The following is a 24,688-nucleotide window of genomic DNA, read 5'->3' on the forward strand; positions in this document are numbered from 1 at the left end:
GGACAAAAGAAGAACACAGAGGACACACACGTTTGGCGCTAAACGTGTGTGTCGTCTGTCTTCTTCTTTTTTCCTGCTTCTCATGCGCTACACCATTCGTTATCATGATATATCAACAAGCCCAACGTGCAACTCTACCCAAAAATCGATGCAGAGGCAGAATACAAGCGTGCTACGAAGGTACATAAGATTTCATGCTTCGCTTGATAGAGCTCTTACGACTATCTGTTCAAAACGGAGAACATATATTTCCGAGATAAGTCAGTAAAAATGACTCGGAAAGCCGTCTCATGGAATAGCATGTGCCTGCCATCCCGACTGCCGTCTTCAGGCCTGTCCCCTTCCTACCTGTTCGTCTCAATTGTCCACACACCGCCAAACACTTGCGACACCACTGTCTCTAAATCATGACCAAAGGGGACAGACACTGTGTGCCGCTGATAGCGCATGGTGGAGCTCGATAGTGGCGCTCTGATACTGGTGCCAGCGTCCAGGCTTAAGCGTACTCGGAAATGGTAGGTGCTCGCCTGGGTATTAGAGGTATTACCAAATAAGCCGCACAGCATGGGCAAAACTCAGCTCCAGTAGCCGTACATAAAGCTGGAGCCCCCTGTCCACAAATTTCAGGGCGTTGGTCCGAACGATGGGCAAAAGGCTTGGTCCGACAGTGGCAGGCTAATATTTAGTCCTAATGCGCTCATTAGTTCTCGCTTTTCGTTCGTGACGTGACGGTAAGACTGCACCTTCTTTTTTCTTCTTTTTTTTTAACACTGGTCGGCACATCGCAGCCGTAATATCCGAGATTGGTGGTGATATATACGCTTGTCGTTTGTTTCGTGTCACCAATTTGTTTTTTCATCCGGCTTTATAAATTTCTTTTTTACTTTGTCTAACTTGCAGGGAATATATTCTGGAGGGGAAAAGTCCATGCCTTCAATCATCGCGACACATAGGAGGCGGAGCTTGGCACTATCGGTACGGCAAAAATTCCAGTGGTGACTGGAACCTTCCAGCACCCGCAATAAATTCAGCATTAAAAAAAAAAAAAACGGAAAGCAATGAGTGCTATCACCGACTGTTTGATTAGAGGACAAGCGGACAGGAAACAAAAGAGAAAACAAGAGACTCTGCATAACGCTGCCCACTCACGTCCCTCTACGTGTCCACACATTCGAGGCGTCGATTTCGGGCAATGATAATACTCAAACGCACGTGCAACCCCCCTCCACCACCCCTCCCCCGACACGCCCCGCACCGTCTATCTGCATCGGGCAGGTCATTCAGTCCTCCCTGGCGGTTTGATTTTTTTCGCTCTTTTTCATGATGACTACTTTCTTTTTTCTCTCGGACCTATCTTTCCCGCACGAGGAATGCGCCATTGATTCGGTAGCCAGCGGGGTGGGGTGACGCGGTGCTTCTACACGAGCTTGCACTGCAGGAAGGCATAACCGAGTGGGTGGATGGGCCATGAAAATTATCAATTGCTTAGAATGGCGTTCCACTTTATCTTTCGCCCCTACCAGCGGTAATGACGACGACTATACCTCCGTGGTTGCTGCTCTTGCACTGCCGTTGCAGTTGCTCCCGCCGCCGGCAGAGGGAGCTGTTCACACGCAGCTGCGCTCCCAGCGTCCCCACTCCTGAAAGAAACGAAAAAAAGGAAGGCTATGGAAGACGGAGAAAACGAAAGAGAAGAGGAAGGCAATGGGGGGGCGAGACGCAGCGAGTCCTCTCCCGTGTCCCATTGCTTCGGCCGCTATACGAGAGAAGTAATCACGAGGAAATGAGCCATCCTCCTGGTCAAATGCAATTCAGAAAGAAGGAATGGGAAGGGGGGCTTCAAAGAGATAAGCACGCGCAGACAAGAAAGGTCTTGCCGGGCAAAAAAGCGCGAGCCCCTCGTCTAACCTTTCTTTCTTTTTATCTCTCTTTCCACATTTCCTTTGTCGTTTAGCTTTCCCCTGAGTTTTTGTTCACCCTGCTCAATTCTGCGCATGCATACCGCCGGTGCGTGCAACGTACCACGTGTAACTGCCTTCTCTGTCATTGCGTCGCTCACTTTATGCTTCCGTTATTTCCTTATATGCGTGCGCGGTAGCCAGCGCGGAGATATGCCGCGAGGACGTCATTTGAACCGCAGCAATTGCCCGCACACTTCTGCTGCGGCCTCTCCACAGTCTCGACAGAGTTATCTTTACCTCGTTCCGACCTCTACGATCCCGCTGCATACAGTGTGCTTTGGCGTATATATCCCGAATTGCTCGCTAGGCGTGGTTTTTTTTTTTTGTTTATCCCACGGGCGTGGGGAGAAGGTGCATTTATGCGTATACGCAAGCGATGCTACGCATACAGACCTAGGGAAACTGTACACTTGCTCTCCCTTGTTTTTTGCGTCGCGTATGCTGTGTACCTGAGGTGCATTTTTTTCCCCTGTTGTATCCGTACCAGATAACGGCGCGGTCGTTTGCCCTTATTGTTTCGAGACAATGTTCTGGCTGTACAAGGAGGAAATGCGAGAGACTATCCGCGCTTCGCATAAGCGACATGCACGGAACCTTATCGCTACGCTGTTGCCTCGGCGCGCATGAATTAGGAACCCCTATAATGCTGCGAGTTGTGCCGGTGCGTTTGCTGCAGGAAACGAGGCCACAGCCTGGACACACGAAAGTTGCCGTAGTCGTTGTGACTGGTTGAGGAGCTCTGCAGTTGCTGAGAGAGAACTTTGGTGCAGCCATCCGTCCGTCCAGTCCATCCATCCGTGTAAACAACCAGCCAGCCAGTCGGTCGGTCAGTCATTCAGTCAGTCGGTCGGTGAGCCATTCACAATTTGATTATGCATTCTGCATAGTGATTTGCTGTCTCAAGGAAACAATGTACGAGGGCCTCCAATCAGAAGTGTAAAAAAACAATTTAATGTAGGACGACTTCCTCAACAAAACTTGTAGATTGCACGCAAGATAGCAAAAAGTAAAAAGAAAAAAGAAACAGAAAAAAGGCCCTCAATGGCATTGATGCTATAGTAAGAGGTTAGCATTAGTTTTCCTCTACAGAATTCGCGGCATTCATCGTTACATTTAATTATGCAGCACGCAGAGCACAAACTCCGCCCCTAACGCGACTAGCAGAACGTGCGACACGTGTCCGAACTTGCCCGGGAGCGAAGCGCATCTGCTACAGCCGAATGCCAACTGTGCGGGGCCGCATTCCAAAGCGCCGCGCGCGCCGCTGCGTCAGGCGCCTCCTCCTCACTTTCCACCTGCGTCGCCCTCTTGTCCGCTCCTCTCCCCTCTTTTGTCGTACACAAGCCGACAGATGGATTTTGGTTCGCATGACCGTTTCAATGCTGATGCATTAAAACATGACCAAGTGCACGCATAGTAAGATAAACATACGGCTATATCTAGACTCGGCAAAATAAACAGGCGCATTTTCTGCTAAAATTTAAGGTTACCAGAGAGCAATATTGTCACGGACGAATTTAAGTTATTTCAAAGAAAAATGGCGCTGAAGTAGTAGGCTTAATTGGTCTTAACTCAATGACGAAACAGAGTTTTTCAGGGGAGTTATCCGCGTGTGAAATAAACCGATGTACAGCTAAAGTGTTGGAGCAATGCACGACTTTTGATACGTGCATCATAAGAATTTCCAGCGAATAAAACACTAAGGAAGGAAGCAAGTGGACAGAAAGACGCTTTACTATCGAATGATTGGTTGAAGGTGAGCGAAGTACGAAGAGCAATATAAATAAATAAATAAATAAATAAATAAATAAATAAATAAATAAATAAATAAAAGATATTCCCGGGAAAGCAAGACAATATCGCTGCGCACGCTTGTCATCGCAAAGCCTGACTTAGGAAGCGTAGCAACTTCTCTGTCATTCCGACTCTGGGGATGCTGATGCAATTACTTCCCTTTCCCCTAATGCAGATGGCTTCATATAGTAAGCTAATTCATTCATATTAAGCGACCGATAACGGGTGTGGCTTCAAAGAGAGACGGCACTGGCACCTACGGCAATGATCTGCCAAATGTCCCCGACCAGCAGTCACTTCTGTGCAATTGCACCTCTGCTCTCTCAGCCTATCTTTTCAGCATCAACTAGTTTAACCGACATGGCTTTTCCCACAAGAAACTGGGATCGTATAAACCGCCTCAGCTCTACACGCGACGAAACGCCTATAGCTTGCTTCCTAGAGAAAGTTAAAAAGGTTAAATTATGGGGTTTTATGTGCCAGAACCACGATCTTATTATGAGGCACGTCGTTGTGGGGTGAGTCCGGAAATTTGGACCACCTGAGGTTTTTCAACGGGCGCCTAAATCTAAGTACACGGGTGTTTTCGCATTTCGCCCCCATTGAAATGTGGCCGCCGCGGCCGGGATTCGATCCCGCGACCTCGTGCTTAGGAGCCCAACACTGCTGCCACTAAGCAATCACGGCGGGTGGGAGCAATTGGTTTTCCGGTGCCTGTTATTTAGGGCAGGGCACATGCGTGCTACAGCTTATTCGGTGCGGACTGTGGGGACACCGCCCTTCGCAGCCACCTTGTTTAGGCAGTGCAAGAGGTTGTGCACGTGGGGGCACAACCAAAGGCCGCTTATCATGCCGCCTTGTCGCGCCTTCCCCTCCTTTTTCAGCTAGCTTTGCCTCTTTGATAAGGCTTTCAACGCCTTCCGCAAGCATTTCTCGAGGGTATAGCCTGCCTTTTTCGGGCGTTTCAACTGGCCGGCCACACTGATGGCTACCCTGTGCCAGCACGATTTGCCGAGCGCACCATGCAAGCAACTCACGGCGATCCCTCTTTTTATCACTTACGAACGGGCCGAATCATATCTGAGAATCTCTTTCTTTGGGGGGGAGGGGGGGAACAAGGCTGATACATCCAACATACGGGCTCGGTGTCTAAAATGAGGGAGATGTCAAGAAACTGCAAACGTCCCCCTACTGGCATCTCGTGCCTGAAATTGAGGTCCGAGAAACACTTTTCATAAAAAGTCTACGACACCTTCACCCACGGGGATGCAATCATCAGTATTAGGAGGATTAAAAACTAAAGCAAATCATCTTCATACCTAGAAATTTTGATTACGTTGCTTGGGGAAATGCAAGAATCAACGCGCCTGACACGACATGCTAAAAAAATATCACTTAAAAGGGGTGCGATGCGAGAGCCGATGCAGACGCCGTTTTTCGGCACAAAGGTGCCGTCGTCATGAAAAGTGAAGGTGGAGGAAAGATAAAAGGTTAGTTTCTCTAAAAAAAACTATCAACGCTCATCCCCGTACGTATTCAATAGAATCTGTAACAGCGTGGAGGAGGTCGCTTTTGGGAACGGAATATAACAAATCCACCGCGTCAACAGAGAAGGCAGACGCTGGGCCTTTGTCAAGCTTAAAATGTTGCAAGAAGTGTATGACTTCGTCCGAGTTTTTTGATCGAGTAAGGATCGTTTAATCTAACGGCACGTAAGCATCTGAGTCAAGCACCTTGAAGACAAGCACCTTGAAGACAAGAAGGATTTTTTCCCCAACCAGCACGGATTTCGACCACATCTTTTGACTGTCACATAGCTGATAGAAACGATTAACGATTTTTCAGTTTCCTTGAACAATAGAAAACAAGCTGACGCCATATTTTTGGATTTGTCGAAGGCTTTCGATCGAGTCGTACATCATAATTAATTAATACACTGATGGAAATGAATATAAATTATGAATTTGTTATGTGGATCTACTCATACCTTACAGGTCGCACACAATACGTTGAAATAAATGGTAACCAATCCAAGTAATTAAAAATAACCTCAGGTGTTCCATGGGGATTCTATTTAGGACCACTTCTTCTACTAGTTCACATAAATGGTATTGCTCATCACTTAAGTAACGACGTAATCGTCCTGTTATTTGTAGATGACTGTTTAATCAATAACCAAGACGATCAAGCGTCACTTAGCCAAGCCGTTAAAGCTGTAGAAGTATGGCCGCAAAATGAGAAATTAATATTAACGAATATAAATCAGTCATGCTCAGAGTTACGAACAGAACAAAGCATGGCATTGAGTGTAATTATGAGATGAATTCAACAATTGTAAGTGAAGCTGAAACGATAAAATACCTAGGTTTAAACATTTTGAAAGACCAGTTCGAAACCACATGCCGACAGAATTTGTGGAGCTGCAGAAAAAGAAGTCATGGTTCCCACGCGGTAAAATAAACCTAGCAACTACGCCCATTAAACTACTAGCATATTTAACTTACATTAGACCGACGTTAGAGTGTACCAGTGTCATATGGGATCCGTTTCAATCAGGATTAACGAACCACGTTGAGAAGATACAGCGAAAATCCGCAAGACTCACTCTTTCCCGATATTATCGTACTGGCTCGGTTCTGAAATGCTTCGGTTGCTTGATTTGCCTACACTGGCTCAACGTCGGAAATTGACTAGACTTAAATTTATTTTGTGATTGTCAAAAGGCCACTTCAATATTGCAACCACACCCTATTTTGCTTCCAGGCAGGCTAGAAATGTCAGGTCAAGCAGTCATCGCGCGTTCTCAGTTTTAAAAGCACATCGGGACATGTACGCTCATTCATATTTTTCTGCGAACGATTAAAAAAAGGAACAGTTTGGCGGTGTCTGTTTTGCAATCGAGTAGCATTAAAGGCTCTGAGGAACGCGTAAAAAACCTTTTATGAAATTGACTGTTAGTGGTATCATGCAAACGCTGTCAGATTGTTCTAGAATACATCCTTTGTCCTTCCTTCATACTGTTTGCGATATCACTGTCACAATGTTACAAACATGTGTTTCTTAGCGAAAGTGTTGCATTTTGTATGTGGTTATTTGTTTTGGTGGTTATTGTATTGTATTTTCAACATTCATTGCTTCATGTCCTATTTACGTTTTGCAATGTGTTTATATTTTTGTGTTATATGCAAACTTGCTGTAACCACCCTGTTACGGTCAAGATGGCCAACAGTATTTGAAAAGAAAAAGGAAATAAAAGAAAACAATACCAAAACAAAAGTAAAACGGTACAGTGGTATTGTGTGTCTTGTAAAGAACACATGCAAACTGTCCCTCTTAGTACCCTTGAGCAGTTTCCCGTAATCCATTCAGGTTCTGTTTTTCGCATAAATCTAAGACCGCTTGTCTCGGTTTGGTCAACGTAATATCAGTATTGACAAAGTTCTTGTCAACTGCTTCCTGCGCCTTTGTCTTGGGAATCGTTTACCTTGTGCTTCATCGGGGATCGTACCCGTGACCAACGCCTTTCCGGGGTGGTCGCTAGCATCTGAGTTGACCAGGAGGCTAGCAAATGGCAGGACAAGGTCGAATTGATGAACAAGTCGAAGTGTACAGGGACTGCTTACGCAGAACTGATCTGAAACACAAGTTAACACAGTTAACTAAGGCAGCATACGGTTTCCTTTCTTCTTTGAATACGCAAATTACTATGGCGCTTTTTAATTGACTAGCGAATATTCTATAATAAATGTGAGGTAATGTTATGTCCGTTCAAGCATGTATCTTACTTCAGTCGCTAGACGGTACCCTTTTGTGACCCCTTTTATTACAGTACTGCTCACGATATCGAACATAAAGTTTATATTCGTGGTAATAATGACAATAGGTTAAAATAAGTCCATGCTTATCATTTTTAAACACTTGTGGTAACGCTTTACGGCTGCTACGAGCCTCAAAGAAACATGTATAGCCACATCCACGCTAATAGCCACGACAACGACAGAGGTTGTGCGAGGTAGGTAATTTCGCGGCGCCGCCAACGGGTGGATTTAGGGACGCGTCGAGAGCTTAAAGAACCCATAACCGCGAACCCTACGAAAGCATGGCGCATACCGGCGTACACGTTAGTTACTACAGCGTATACGCCTCTTCGAGAGAACAAATGCGTGGTTTTCCACGACGATGATTGCGACGGTGATCACAACGCGGGCGCGGGCTCTACCTTGACGCGTGCAACGTATATGCGTGTGTTAACGTGGCGCCGCTCAACCTCGAGGCATTAAGCGAAGCACGGGAAGCGCTAATGATCAAAGGGTGCGCTCGGCATCTGCGACGCTAAGTGGTGGGATCGGAGCGGAGCTTTCTGCATACGCACGCGCCGAGAACTCCGCTTTTCCAGCCGACAAATTCCGCGTTTCAACCTCGTTTTCTCTTTTTTTTTTGTCGTTCCTAGACGCCCCCGTGAAATGTATGTACGACGCGGTAGGTTGTCGTTACTAAGCGCAGCGCCAGCGAACGCAACATTAAGTGGAACTTGTTTCTTCATGTTTCAATATGAGTTCTTCAAAGTTAATTTTTTGGTGTACAATGGCAAAAAAATGACATTACAAAAAGAAAGATACAGTTACCGCTGCGTAACCTGAGAGGGTGCGGAGGTAGACAGGGGGAAAATGACAGGTGTGCGAAGTCTGTTGTCTGAATCTCGTTTGACCGCAGTATATCGTATAAGTTCTCGACTATTCATTTGTGGTCTAATAGTACAGAATAAGAATGATTGTTAGTGCTCACCATTAAAATAATTGGACTGTCCTAAATGTGTTTTTGTTAATTAATTCAACAAGTCTTCAACTGGGGGCTAGTAGGTACAGCATAGTTCGGTTACCTGCGCTAGAATTTTCAAACGTGGGACATTAAAAAACGGAGACACAGACAAACATGCGCGCAATCTTTGCACATATGCTTGCCCGTGTCTCCTTTTTTATTGTCGTCCACTCTGGGAAGGTGCATGACCAGCGAAGCTGTTTAGCACAGGACACAGAGGTATCTGAACAAAGGTATACGAACACATTTATTGCCTTGATCGGTGGCCAGCGTGACGATAGGTACGCACACGCATTCTCGTATTACCTCTGTTATTATTATATTAATTCCATGATATTCGCGTATAGTCCGAGGTGCAACGCGTCTACTAAGAGCGACGGCAGGGACAGAGACGAGAATGCAATCGTCGCCGACGGGCGACGAACACTATCGCTGAAGATCGTGCACAAAACGCCAGGCGCATGCGACATTTCTTTATTACATGTGTTTAAGGAGAGCTTGGTGCCTATGTGTGGTGCCGGCTACTCCTCTTCTCTTACATGATAGCAGAAAAGTCAACGATCACCAAACTGGACTAATAAAAACATGAACGAACATTCACGTACTAAGTCTCAGTATACTGCAATGTAAGTAAACGTTCGCGCAACAGAAGAGTTCGCATGCCATAAATACTCACAAAACCGAAATATTCACACGCAACACATGAGTTCACACAGCATAAACGTCCACAAAACCAAGATGTTCACACAGAAGATGTTGGGTGCTTGAATGCCGCACTCTAAATGCAACAAACACAAATGCTACATGAATACGAAGACGCAATGAACATTTAATTAAGGGTTCCTGCTAATAATAACAATGCGATCAATAACTATTGTATATGACTTAGCATTTTTGTGATATTTTTTATTCCTCCGAAAATTTTTCTAAGGCGCGCGCAGCAATGGTTTAATGTTTTTCTGTTGGTCACGGACCTAAAATTTTTTCTAAGGATAGAGGCCGTCTATCCAAGCCATGTAGTATTTTCTATAGAGGCTCTTGCGGGGAGCATCATGATTTTTACAGTGTAGAAAAAGGTGTTCTATGTCTTCTTCAGCCTCTTCACATGAACATGTAGCACTGGTAGTCTTTCTTATTCTATACAGGAAGCTTTTAGTATAGGCAGTGCTTAATCAAAGCCTATGAGCTGTTGTTTCAACAGACCGACTAATTTAAACGGAATATTGAATTCTATTCCAGGATCTAGATTATATAATTGAGAGTTCTGCGCATAATTGATGAACCAAGTTTCCTTGCACAATCTACCGCATAGTTTGTTCAATAGACATCGCGCATCACTCGCCGATAGAGGAAGTAGCGATAACTCCTTCTCTTGATGTGCTGCACGTGCTATAGATCAGCTGTTACATTTCCTCTGATTTCGCAGTGACTTGAAATCCACTGGAAAGTTGTCTTGTAGATCTTTCGCTATGGCGTATTTCTTCTGTATTTCGTATGTCAATGTGCTGTTTGCCTTTCTTAGGTTGATTTCATTTAAGCACAGTAATGAGGCTTCTGAGTCGCTCAGCATTATCCAACGAAGTGGTTCTGACTGCTGACATATGTAACGTAAAGCAGAAAGTATTGCGCAAAGTTCTGCCGTTGTGGACGTTGTAAATTGGCAAAGCTTATAAGCCCTTTTTTCTTGGTATGCATCTATATAAAACGCAGATGTAGAGATTTTATTCCAGCATGATCCATCGGTGTACACGTGAATGCGATCTATGTACTTAGTGTAAAGATGTGATAAAGTTAACTGCTTTGTCGCAACTACGGTCATATCACATTTGCGACTTACTCCAGGAATTGAAGTGACTATGTCTGGAATTACTGGTCGCCATGAAGATGAGTTGCGCAAGCAAGCCAGTATTCGTAAGCAGGCAGTAAGTTTTTTGCACCGCCGTATTTCTTCATATCTGCGTGCAGCGCTTCTATCCTGAAGGTCTTGCCATAGTGGATGATTAGCGTGTTGTGTAGCCAGACGAAAAAAAGGGACGACACGTTTCCGTAAATCTTGGTGCATGATAATTTGGTTGGCGGGACTCGGCAATTACCAAAGCACTGGCAGATGCACGCAGAACACCAAGACATATGCGAAGGCTTCTGGCCAGCAATCTTTGAATTGTTTCCTCTAGATTACAGGATATTCCATGTAGCACTGGAGCAGAGTACGCTATTATTTGTCTAATGATTGCCGAGTGAATGCGTAATAAGGGAGATGTTGGACTACCCAATCTCACTCCAGCAAATCGACGGAGAATTTTGATTAGGGAGTTGAATTTTTTCCTTTAATGGTTTTATTTGGGGAGCCCATGATAGCCGTCTGTCTATAATAATACCACATAACTTGTGTCGTCGCACAAGTTGCAGACGCTGAGAATCTAGTACGAGCTGGAATCACTTGAGGCATTCCCTTGTAAAAGGAACTATAGCAGTTTTATCATGTAAAATAATCATACCCCTGCTTTAAAAAAAAAATGATCATTTGTGTTAGGCCAGCTTGTAGCTTTTGCTGAACGGCTTGAGCACTCGAGTCAGATGCCCACATACACAAGTCGTCTGCATATGGCGAATAATTTAAGATAGCAAGCAGAATATGGGGTAATTCAGTCATAACACAGTGAAATAGAAATGGACTGAGTACACCACCCTGCGGAACGTCTTGATTTACTTTATGCTTTGTGCTTTTGCCATCAGCAGTTTCAATAAACATTTTCCTTTCTCTTAAGAATCCGCAATCCATCTCAGTGTTCGACCAACGATGCCCAACTGAATTAAACTACGTAGTACGCGAGTGTGGTTGGCTGTGTCAAGTACACCTTTTATGCCTAGAAACACTGGAATGATGATTCTTCCACAGCTCCTCTCATGATCTACGTATGTAACAAGATCTAAAATAGCATCCACCTTACACCTGCGCATGCTGAAGCCCGCCATATGTTCGAGTACTGCGTCGGTGCATTCTGGGGAGCTATAACGTAAAACTATTCCAAACTTTTCTATTCCAATTCTGTAATCAGCCCACCGCGATTGGCCCAAAACTTTTTTGGATCACCCCCACTTCACCTGTCTGCCACGCGACGTCACGAAAACCGTGATAGCTCCCCATCTGATATGACGTGTACACACTGATTATGCATGATTTGACTGAACAAATGAAAAATAGTTATTTCTGATTCAACCCCTTTTCGCCATTAGCCCTCGGCTATTGGTCACAAGTTTTCAGGCTGCACCTACTTCACCTGCCTGTCACCCGACGTCACAAAACCGCACAAACTCACCGCGTCAAAGTGACGTGTACGCGTTAAAGATGCATTAATACGCCGAACAAAACTGAATTTTCTTCCGAATAGCCGCAGGCTGCCCCGTTCCGAAAGGAATAAAAGATGGCTGCCGCCGATCGCCCAGGCACTGACTACACGCACGTGCCGGAGAGCATGGGTTTATTTGCGTACAATAAAACTGTTTTGCATGGCCGTGTAGCACTTTTTGAGCACTTTTGGCACGTTTACGACCTCGTTCTGCCAACTCTTCTTTGATGAGGATCCGTTTCAGCGTCATTCTTAAGCTTCTGTTGCATGCCGCCGCGATTTTCGACCAGCCACCTCAAGCTAAGTAAGAGAAAGCGGACCAATCGCAGACGCCGGCACCACCCTCTTCATCCGGTTATATATATATATATGTATAAATATATATATATATATATATATATATATATATATATATATATATATATATATATATATATATATATATATATATATATATATATAAGGCGTATCATGGGAAGCCAACAAACATTGACGCCAAGGACAACATAGAGAAAATTAGTTGTACTTACTGAATGAATTAAAGAAATGATAAATGAATGGAAATCAAAGGGGATGTGGGATGGTTCCCCACCTTCGACAAGTTGTTTTTTCATCCACTTTGATTTCCATTTATTTATCCATTTCTTTAATTAATTTAGTAAGTACAAGTAATTTTCCCTATGTTGTCCTTGGTGTCAATGTTTCTTGGCTTCTTATGATATGCTTAATAAAGATCGGGCTTCTCGGTTCACCCCTTTTCTTCTCTCTCTTATATATATATATATTATCCTTCAAAGCCAGGTCTTGGCTTCTTTCCACTGTCCTAGTCTTTATTCTGGTGCTAGTTAGGAATGAGTGGATAGTGATGAGGATTGTCGATGAGGGGCTGAAAGTGAACTTTTGAACCGTTGGACGGATGTTTATAAAACATTATAGGTTTATGCATGTTCTTGTTTTAGGTATATGTTCTACATTTAGTTAATACAGATCCAACAGAAAAGAACCTTGGCTGTCATACGGACCAATTAGGAATGTCAGCTTATAAAAATTATCATTTCAGAAATAATGAAGACACACTGATTGTTTTTGTCAGATACCTTCTAGCGGGGTTACAGTGCAGGATAAGGCCAGTTGCGTGTTTTTTATTACATTTCTGTAGCAACGCCATCCCTTCGAGGTTAAGTTAAACTCTTATTCTTGTGATTTTATGTAAGAATGTAAAAACATATTGTGTTAATAAATATTTATAAATATATGATACGTAGCTCATCTTGTTCTCGACAAAATGTTCGTCCTGAAACTACTTTGAAGGCAGGTTTTGGCGAAGCAGTTGGGAAATTATAGTTTTCCTAAAAGTTTTGTTCGGCTAAAAAGTGCAAACTGACAAAAAAGAGTTCAAAGATCTCCGAACGCGCTATTTTATTTTAAAACCAAAACTAATTCATCGAACTGCCTTGCTGCATATATGTTGGATCCTTACCTTCAATTCGAACCTGCTCTGCGGCAATTGCTGCAACTCGTCGTCGCTTTTGTTTTTTCAAGCTTCAGAGCAGTCCAGCTCCCTTGTCATGTGCTCGCAGACAAGGGCGACACAGCCAGAATTACGACTTCCTTTGTTCAGTTATTATTTTGCGGTTTGCTGCACTCCAGAGGGAAGATATCGCATGAACAAGAAAGCGAACTTTCTCTCGCGAGCATTCACTCCGTGTTCGGTTTCTTGCCCGCTCTGCATCGCGTCTTGGATAAAGCGTTCACGGGCGCTCTCGACGACGAGCACACGCCACCGTCACGAGAAGACAATTCATGTTCTTCATTTCTACTCGGCATATTGCAACGAAACTCGGTGATGAGCTTCCTCGTACGTCTATAAGAAACCAAAATAAACAAAATTAGAAAATGCGCTTTTCTAGCGTAAATGACAACCCCGCATGATCCCGCCCTTGTGTTGTGTTGATCCCACCCTTGTATTGTGTTGTGTTCTGTTTGTGTTGATCCATGATGTTTGACAACGCGAACTTGTGCAAAGGACGGCGAAAGAGGCGACAAACGGAGACAAGCGCTGCTTGTCTCCGTTTGTCGCCTTCTTCGCTGTTCGTTGTCCAAGTTCGCGCTGTCAAAGTTCGTGGATCTTGTGGTAATAACAGTAAGATGAGACGGACGTTTTGGTAAGGTGGCGGTTACAAGTCACGCGCAGCGAGAAGTGTAGAGGAAGCCGTTCCACGCCGCTGGAAACTTGTTCCGATGTTTCTCTTTACCCGTGACATCAAATTTTACAGCCATCCGAGGTAAATATAATCTTCCGGCACTATCTTTTACCATCAAACGTACTTCAGAAAGTTACAGCATGGACATGTGCTCCATGCTTTCGTACTTCAATTGTACGTCAGAAAGTTACTGCTGTGCTCAATTTCTAGGAATACAAGAAAGATAAAAAGAATGAATGAAAGAAAGAAAGAAACAAACAAACAAACAAAAATGAATAAATAAATAAATATAAGATAAATAAATAAATAAATAAGAATATACACTTGGGTGAACCGACATGCCAAAGAAATCAGCGCAGTTGCTCTGGCAGTACGCGGCCATACGTCTGTCAATTCTTTTAGTTTTGATTTTTTGTTTAAACAGCAATGCAATATGAAAGAGGATTTGTGTTTTTATTGCTCGGACAACTTTAATACTCGTGAATACCGTACCCGAGTAATTTGCATACATATGAGAAAAAAGCTTGTTAGGAAAATTTGGTTTCAGGCGCCAGCGCACACTTTATGAAATTCCTCGAGAGGCATTTGTAACACAGTCAGGAGCAGCTCTGGCTCGTTGTTCCCAAGCAAATGGCCTCCTTTCTCATTTTCCACAGGGATAATGAAACTGACTGCACACGTTAGGATTTTTGCAAAGTTCCTTGGTATGCGCGTATTGTGGCTTATCGCTAGTGCTTAGTTATCCACTGATGAAACGCTGTTTCTCTCTTTTACTGCCACATTTAGTACGAGTTTTCAATACAATGGCTCTCTTCGTACTGTTTCTTAACAGGTCACCAGCTATGTTAGCCGTAGTCATTACGGCATTTTAACATTACGTTACTGTCTCAACTAGTAAAATTCATGCTACTTTCAAAATTTGAAAAGCTTACAAGGAGTGGTGGCCGTAACAGTAAATTTATGCTAAAAGAGCCGAATTAAATGCATTGTGGGGCCCCGTTCAACCATGTGGAAAGGGAACCGTAATTGCGCTCAGAACTTCTAATCGTTGGAATTAACAATGCCACCTTTGTTCGCTGTACAACTTAGGAATGACATCACTACAGAAGTCACGAAGAAATGGGAATAACGCCGCCAGGTGATGCAAAAACATTTAGAAGCGTAGCTTTGTATAACTATGCGCTACGCGTCGTCCGATCCAGTCCCATTTAAAGGAATTGGGAGTCTGGCACGCACACGTAGATAGATAGATAGATAGATAGATAGATAGATAGATAGATAGATAGATAGATAGATAGATAGATAGATAGATAGATAGATAGTGTGGTGTTGACCGAAGGTGGAAGTCAGACTCCAGCCGTCCCGAAGTAAAAAGCCGTTTATTTAACATATACAACCAATATATATAATGAAGAACAGAAGCGCCCCCTGGGGAATAAAGAACCGAAATGAATAACGAAACTGAATATAACATACTCCCTCCCTTATTTTTAATAGTTAGTTGTTAGTAAGTATTAGTAACGAAAACCCCAAAGCATGCACACTGTACTTATTTACATATATTTACAACCTATGTACACAATGACAGACCACGAACTAATTGGTCTTATAGTCATTGAGCCAGGCCGGTGGCCGGCGCTCTCGGGTCGGCCGCGTTGGACGTCGCACTGGCGACGGGCTCGTTGACTGCTGCTGCGGTATGCCAGGACACAGTGCCTGCGTCCTGGGAGAAGGAGGCTGTAGCACGGCAGGCTGCAGCACATCGGGAGACAGCGGCTGCGGCGTGGCAGGTTGCAGCGCCTCAGGAAACCGCGGCTGTGGCGTGGCAGGTTGCAGCGCCTCAGGAGACCGCGGCTGCGGCGTGGCAGGTGGGCCTGGTCCCCAGGTGCCCCTCTCCGGAACCCTGGAAAGCTTGGAGGCATTCCACGTACGGCCGTCTCCAAGTCGGAAAGAGGCTGGTCCCCTCCTCTTGATCACCTCAGTGGGTGAAGAAAAGGCGCAGTCTCCCTTGAACCGAACGGACGGTTTTTTGACACGGACAAAATCGCCTACGGCTATCTTCGTCTTCTTGGCGGCTCTTCTTTTGTCCGTGTAGTGTTTGCTGCTTTGCTGCTGACGCCGAACCCTTTGACGAAGTCGCGCCAACTCCTTGGCTGGATCTTCCGCAAATGCTGGTGCCGAGAAACCCACGATATCCAGCCTGGTTCGGGGCATTCTACCATGCAGCAGAACTGCTGGGGCGACTCCGGTGGTGGCGTGCGGAGTACAGCGGTAAATGGCAAGGTATTCTGTGACAGCTTGCCGGAGTGGTCGTCTTTCGAGGAGTGAGACTTGAATGAAGTTTTTCAATGTGCGATTGAAACGTTCTATTTGCCCATTGGCTTGGGGGTAGTATACTGAAGAATGTGAAAGACTGATGCCTCTGTGTTGCAGGAAAGTTATGAACTCACGCGAAGTGAACTGAGGTCCATTGTCACAAACGATCTCTTCCGGGTAGCCTTCCCGGGCAAAAACACTTCTTAAAAAGTCTTTCACGGTGCTCGTGGACACTTCGCTGCAAAAGTACACCTCTGGCCATTTCGAATGGTAGTCAACAAGTGTTACAGTAAATCTGCTGTTGTAGGCTGCATGCTCCAAGGGACCAACAATGTCTAGGCCAAGCTTTTGCCACGGTCGCTCAGGCCATTCAACAGGTTGCAACGGTGCTGGTGATGTTTTGGCGGACTTATCTGCCTCCCGGCAGATATGGCAGTTATTTACTGCCGTTTCCACTTGCTTATCCATTCGTGGCCACCAGAACCGCTCACGCAGTCGCGCCTTCGTGCGCGTGATACCCGGATGTGTCTCGTGCGCGGTGCCGATGATCTGAGCCGTGAGGGAGGATGGAACAACGAGGCGCTCTCCACGCAGAAGCAGGTCATCGACAACAGAAAGTTCTTCCCGAATGGCGTAGAATGGTTTCGCCTCTTCTGGTATGGACTTTGGCGGCCAGGAACTCAGCACGAATGACTTGACGGTTTCCAGGCAACTGTCGTCGAGGGCGGCCTGCCTGAACTTCTCCTTAGTCACGCAGGCTGGCTCAATGAACGAGACAATTTCTTCCTCCTTAGCAATCTCTGCCTCCGAGGTAGGTGCTGGTAGCCGAGAAAGTGCATCTGCTACAGTGTTTGTGGACCCCTTGCGGTATTCAACAGTGAAATTGTAGCAAAGCAGTCGTGCACTCCAGCGTGCGATTCGAAGTGGGCGTCTTCCATGTCCTTGTGACGACAGCAAGGACACCAGTGCCTGGTGGTCTGTTCGAATTGTGAAATGGCGACCCCACAGGTACGTGTGCCATCGCTCACACGCCCAAATGCACGCAAGTGCTTCTCGTTCACCGACTGAATATTTTCTCTCTGCAGGCGACAGTGTACGAGATGCGAAAGCGACTGTGCGGAGCTCGTGGCCACTTTGTTGCTGCAGGACTGCTCCCAGCCCACAGTCGGACGCGTCGGTCGACACAATTATTGGCAATGACGGATCGAACATCTGGAGGACTGTACTTGACGAAAGCATTTCCTTGACCCTCCGGAAACTGCTGTCTGCTTCGGCAGACCAGATGAATGGCTCATTTTTGCGAAGTAAGACTCTCATAGGCTCAACCACTTGTGCCAAGTGTGGAACAAACTTGGAGTAGTATTCTACGAGGCCCAGGAACGAACGAAGAGTGGCCACATCAGTTGGCACTGGTGTGTTAACTATGGAGTCTACTTTCTCTGGAAGTGGCGAGATACCACGTGCAGTGACCTTGTGCCCTAGAAAGGCAAGTTCTGGAACGTCGAAAAGGCATTTGTCGTTCAGTTTCAGACCTGCGTTCTTGATCTTTTGCAGCACGGTCTTCAAGTTTGAAAGGTGTTGTTCTGCGGTCTTGCCAAAAATGATGACATCATCAATGTAGAACAACACGCCAGGGCAGCGGTCAAGGATTTTCGCCATCATCTTCTGAAATGCCGCTGGGGCAGAAACCAACCCAAAGCAAACTCTTTTAAAACGGAAAAGGCCATCATGGGTGATGAAAGCTGTCAGATCCCTGCTGTCAGGGTGCAAGAGAACCTGATGGTAAGCAGAAGCCAAGTCAAGTTTGGAGAAGTGTGTAGCGCCTACCAAAGCGTGAAGCAGCTCCTCTGTATGGGGCAATGGGAAACTGTCTGGAACAATAGCTTTGTTCGGCTCTCGAAGATCTACACAGATCCTGATGCTACCATCTTTCTTGTTAACAACAACAATGGGGGACACCCATTCAGAAGCATCGATCCGCTCGATGATGTCAAGGCTCAGCAACCTATGAAGCTCATTTGATACTGGTGAACGGAGAGAATACGGCAGACGGCGAAGCTTCGAAGTTACAGGCTGCACGCCTTGCCGTGTCCTGATGCGATGCGTGAACCCCTTAGCAAGACCCAACTCGGGACTGAAAAGTGAACTGAACTCATGTGCTAAGGCTGGCGGAAGAGCTTTGTTATGGGGCTGCGTGCTTGACGGTGTGGAAGTAGAACAGGATAGCGGGTCAACAACAGTCGGCTGCGGAGTAACGGACGTGTATAGGCACTTGAGAGCAGAACCCTCAATGCGAAGACCCAAGGCTTTAATGCCGTCTAGACCAATCAGAGAAGTGCCTCGGTGAACAACATAAAAACGTAGCGACGCTGTGCGGCCTTTAAATCGAACGTCTGCCTGGAAACAACCTAGCACTGGAATCAGCCGTTGAGAGTAGTCAAACAGACTAACATGCGGAGCAGGCAGGAGCGGAACGCTCTGAAAATATCGACTGAATTCTTGTTCCGACAGGATTGAAACAGACGACCCTGAATCAACAAGGAATGTCAAAGTGACATTCGCGACTTGCAATTGAATATGAATTCCGCTACGCGCGGAACGTTGCACCGTCAAAACATCCTCAGCACTGCTGGATGACGAAACATCTTCATGAAATTCAACTTCACGTACTCGGCCTTGCATTTGGGTTAGCTTGCGGTTGCATACCCTTTGAAAATGGCCCTTGTGACCGCAAAACGAACAAGTCTTGCCATGCGCTGGGCACTGTGGCGCTGACGCGATGTGGTCCCGCGAACCGCATCGGAAACAATGTGGCGAGCCGGAGCGGCTACTCTGTTCTCGGTACCGCTGAGGGGGGCGGTTCCGCTGCGGCGCACGTGAGCCGCTCGCGCTCCTCGTTAAATTCTGCTCTACGGTGGCTGCCGGTCGTGAATTCCTTTTTTTCGAAGAATGCGACGATGGTTTTCGACGCTGCCGCAATGAAATTGCTTCGACCGAAGCAGAAAGCTCCTTTAGCTCTTCAGCCGCCTGCTCAAACTGAAGTGCAATTCGAACAGAATTCTCGAATGAAAGTGTGGAACCCTCGAGCAGTAACCGCTCACGTACGCGAGGGGAAGCTACGCCGGCAACGAATTGGTCCCGCAAAGCATCATCTTGCGAGGCAAACGAGCAATGTGACGCTAGCTCCCGTAGAGCGGCAACAAAGTCATGAACGGACTCGCCTGTGTGTTGGCTGCGGCGGTGAAAGCGATGACGCTCGATGATAACGTTGCGCGACGTCGAAAACTGTAGCCGTAATGCGGCGAGTGCAGAGTCGTATTCGTCAGGAGGGGCCACGGCAGACTTGTCATCGGCGCGTGCTGCGGCACTTGGCGCGGCCGGTGCTGCGGCGCTCGTCCCTGCATGTAGCGTCTGATAAATACGCTGGCCCTCCGCCCCCAAACAATGCAAAAGAATAGCCTTGCGTTGCTCCGGCTTGAATGCGGCGGCTCCGGATGCCAGCAAGTACACGTTGAACATCTGCTCCCACTGCTCCCATGGCAATGAGGGACGGCCGGGCGTCGGAAGGAAAAACGGCGGCGGAGCAAGCCCGGTGAAGCTCATGGTGGCGGATACGGACGGCGCAGCGGGGCTGGGGGTACGTTCACGACATCCTCGTCGCCAATGTGGTGTTGACCGAAGGTGGAAGTCAGACCACAGAACACCTATACAAACTTAGAGAAGGGAAACTGTACCTTCCACAGTGCTACGGAAATAAGCGTAGCGGTGGCGTCGTGAACTAAAGTATGTGACCACGGGTGGCGCTGTACAACAGGAAACGGAAACGGGGTTTTGCACACGCTTTACCAGGTGTTCTGTGGCTTTACTGGGTTTCTGGCTGCTGCGCCTCGATCGTGCTCCCGCCAGTTTAGTTGCTGTGTAGCAAACGTAGCGCCTACATATTTATGTAGGCGCTACGCTTGCCACACAGCAACCAAACTGGCGAACGTAGCGCCTACATATTTATGTAGGCGCTACGCTTGCCACACAGCAACCAAACTGGCGGGAGCACGATCGAGGCGCAGCAGAATACATGTAGCGCTGAGTCATATCGAGTTAAGGCACACTCTGAACTGACTTTTAAGGGCATTCCGAGCGGTTTTTCGTTTATTACGCCGCCGTTACGGCGAGTTGTGCCGCCGCGCTCCAGCTGTTGCATTTCGTGTAGGGCTACTGACAGAATGCGGTTTCCAGGTGGCACGATGGCCTCGACTGGAATAAACGCACACGACACCAAAGATTGAGTAAGCCTGAAAATATTTTATTTGCATTTTACAAGTACAACAAAAAGCACACGTCTACGCATCCACACAAACGCGGTTACATAGTCAAGAACATAGTCAAGAGATGGCTCATTAATGGCCGTGTCTGCTGTGCCCGGGGCACAGCAGACGAAAGGTGCCCGAAATGTCTACGTTCACCCATGACGTCACGTCCGCTATAACCCATGATGTCACATCCGCTCATTTCCATGGCGGCCGCTTTACGGAGCCGGCTGCGCTGCGAAACGGTCCGTATTCCGTGCCCACTTAGAGCGTGAGTAATTCATATTTCCACGCTATATGCGTGTAATAAAGGATTGGGGCTGTGAGCAGTTTGATGCGTTACCATTAGGTACCTTGTGCGCATATTTTGCCTCCTGGCCGCGTCAAATTGCAGCCGGCATGTGGAATGGGCCGTGGCATCTTATATGGAGCTGCTCATGTGAGTGGTATTGCCTCCGTCAGGATCGTCAGTGCGTGCACTGAACCATTCAGTAGTCTGGTTCAGGGGAGGATGCACGAAAGAACGAGGACGTAAGAAAACACTGGCATGACGAGCTGTTCCGTCAGATCGCGTTACATCGGGGTTTCTTTTAAGACCATCTCGCTCGAGCGAGAGGATCTTAGAACAGCATTACTACTGCTTTTTTACACCTTTGCTGCGGCTCATTTAATCGTCACCTGCATTCTTTTAATAATACAAATCACATCGCTGCGCGGAAGAGCGTCTCTTGAAGTTTCCAAACAAGAGCCAATGCTGCCGTGCCTGCTGCATACACGCTTGCCTTTCCTAACGCAGTTAAGACGCGGAACTAGCTCTGCTACTGCGTGATACAGGGTCACTGTGATAAGAAAATTAAAAAGAACAAACGAAATTAAGGCAGAAAATGTCAAACGTTGCCAAGCGTGATAAACGGACCTGCCTCGCTAGATGAGTTGAAGAAGTCGGCTTCCTGAAGTCAGCTTCGCCGCAGTATACTAGTGTTACGCGCTGAAGCATGTCAGAACTGAAGAGTGACCGCTTTCACCGACATAAATAATATGTGTTCCTTAATGATGTATGCGTGCACCTGCCGTCTCCTGTTACATTACGCGCGCCGAGGCGCATAAGTGTACTGGCCGGCCTTCAGCGCTATTTCGGACGTGGCTGTGATGCTTTGAACCGTTGGTTTGTCGACCTCGTAAGCCAGTTAATGTTTACACGGCCATTTTTTTCTGAGCTGTTGATTTCTTCCATAATAGCTACGTAATTTCGTAGTTTCCTGTTCAACTGCTTTGCGAGTCAAGGTTGTTCTCTTTAGCCGAGCGCAGTTTTCGAAAGCGAAACGACGCTTTTGCATCAGCATATAGGGCCGTCGCCCATTTACAACACAGTCAATCAATGTAATTTTGTATGTCACTGGGAAACCGCCGAACGCAGGGAACTCACTCGCATGCGGGGAACTGCATAACTAGCCACGGGATTACCGTGCCTCTTGGGAAGTTGCTTTGCATCAAAGGCCAGGTACCCTTGCTATGATTCACCGCAACATATTTTGTATGTCTAACCACTTAACATATTTGTATTGCGGTAAAGCTAACCTTACGGAACCGAATTTCGCAACGCTTTTTAGACTCCTGCATCTCTACCAGCCACTACCAAACGCTTGTCGGTACGTCTCTTGGCAAAGGTCCATGTAAATCTCCCCTGTTGGGAGTTGGGGGGACTCACGTATATGAAAACTGCCAAGGAAAGCAGTTGCCCTGATGAAGGCACGCTCCCCTGTCGAAACATTTGCACCAGCCTGTTCTACCACCGTTATCACCGCAACATATTTGTGTGTTGCGGTGAAGCATGCCGATATTGGGAAAGATTTACGTGAATCTGGAATGTATGGTTTCTGTCAGCGACTAACCTAATGTTCTACTCTCATCAAAGCAGATTTTCGTGGCAGGATGCATGATGTCTTGAGAACTTTTGTTGGCTAAAGCCATACGTGCCAGGTTAGCTCTTGTCATAATAATACGCTTTACCGCAATACACAAGAGGCCCCGCTGCCGGACACACCCGCCGTAGTTAGCCAAAACCTTATGTGATGGTTCACTGCAAAACACCTCCTGTATTGCGGTGAATCGTAATAAAGCACATTTGTCAGTTTAGAATGTAAAGACCCTTGCCCTTCGCTTTTGTAATAATATGACTCACTTTAATGAGAACATGTATTCACTGCTAAAAACATCCACATTGAAATGGAGATATGAACACTGATGGCAGCCTGTGTGATGTTTTATCCCTTTACTTTTTTGTGTACCTGTCACGCTGCCATTATTAAATTTTCCTGTACTTCGTTAGGTGCTGACGTACATAACATTACATCACAAAGAGCCACTGTGTAATTAGTGTTCAAGGACCAGTCTGATGGCTTTACTCAAGAAAGGTTTGGGTTATGTTGTTGTGAAGGTTTTTTTTTGACAGGTAGCTTTCTGAGAAGAAATCAGATGTCAGGAAATAGATCTCAATGGCACAGTAATCTTGGCTGCCTTTTGCTCAAACGTGCCCTAGACATAATTGAGTGATTTGCACTTGCAACTGGACAGCAGCCGTAGCTTGGGAGACCAGTGATATGGCATATTTTATCAAACTAGGGGACACATAGCATTACCAGTCCGAATAGAGACCTGTTTAAATGTTTGTCACCTTTAACACCTAGATTTTCGACCATGAATTCAGAAAAATCTGTAGCACATTTAGAACCTAGATTTTAAATACTGTATAAGTTGGCTTCTTGTTCACTGCAGCTGTGCTCGGCTTCTGTCCAAACGGGAGAGCACTTCTGCACAGCTTATTAGGGAATATTCTTATTTACATACCTTCTTTTTATTTATCTTGCCTACAATCACAATCAAATGTTTATGGCACATGAATGTGCTGTGCATGAATCTAACTTACAATGCCATGTTCAACAGCACAGTGCATGTAGCTTGTGTTGGTTCATTCAAGCTAAGCATTGCTACAGCCTTTAACTGTAGGTATCATGGTATGAGAGCAGAGAAATGGATATGCAAAGACAATTGGGCACATTGAGACAACATCTTTGTTGTGTGTGAAAAGGTGACAGATACACAATATGGGGAGAACGCATGCACTTTCATATTTTCTCGCGCACAAAAAAAGCCGGAGGAATAAGGTTTCTTCACTGTGCCATAGAAACTATATGTTTGCTCTCAAAGGTAATTCTGATTCATTGGATATGTTCCTGTGCTGTGTTTATTTTCTTGAGTGTGCTTTAGTTTTTGCACGTTAATGTTTCAAACTTGTTTTTATTTTCACAGACTGAACATCCCACGTCTTGGTTTGACTTCCTGGTACAGGATACTTGCACTTAGCATGGAGTGATGAAGCAGAGCAGTGTACTTTTATTAAATGTGCAGATTTTAGCAGTATAACAGCAGTTCATTAAAAAAACATGTGTGCTGAAAATAAAGTGTTCTTACCCACATTCCTCGTCTATTTATTTATTTATTAATACTGTCAACTCTCATAGAGGGTCATAACAGAGAGGACAATACAATTACATAAATCAAATATGGACAATGTCAATGTACGTAAAGTTGCTTAACACTTGTCAATTCACAGTTAATAAGATGTTCACTTGAATGCTGTTCAGCACACTTCTGACATTTATCAAAATACGTACAATGAATATCAAGTCGCACATATCACTTGGCACTTCAAAACTAAATCGAAAACTCCCATAAATATGCCTCAGCAGCATTTTCAAAGTCGGTGACATCTTTTAGGCTAACAATAGCGTTTGGCAATTGGTTCCACATTTCTATCGCATCCAGGAAAAATGAGTACCGATATGTATCACTGTTGGTATGGTCCGGCTTTATGACTTAGTCGTGGTTAGTTCGCGGGTATCTTTTGCCTGGAGCATGTAGATATTTGAGCTTATCAATCT

General features: G+C 45.8%; 1 long non-coding RNA gene across 1 annotated transcript; it reads left to right on the forward strand.

Annotated features, from left to right (window-relative positions):
• The first annotated feature begins 20,863 nt into the window (after positions 1 to 20,863).
• LOC129384777 (uncharacterized) lies at positions 20,864 to 24,223 on the forward strand. The gene is made up of 2 exons (XR_008612421.1): positions 20,864 to 21,018; positions 24,057 to 24,223. It is a non-coding gene; the product is annotated as an uncharacterized lncRNA (long non-coding RNA).
• The last annotated feature ends 465 nt before the right edge of the window (positions 24,224 to 24,688 follow it).

Source organism: Dermacentor andersoni, chromosome 5, assembly GCF_023375885.2.
Source record: "Dermacentor andersoni chromosome 5, qqDerAnde1_hic_scaffold, whole genome shotgun sequence".
In the NCBI taxonomy this organism is placed as follows: Eukaryota; Metazoa; Arthropoda; class Arachnida; order Ixodida; family Ixodidae; genus Dermacentor; species Dermacentor andersoni.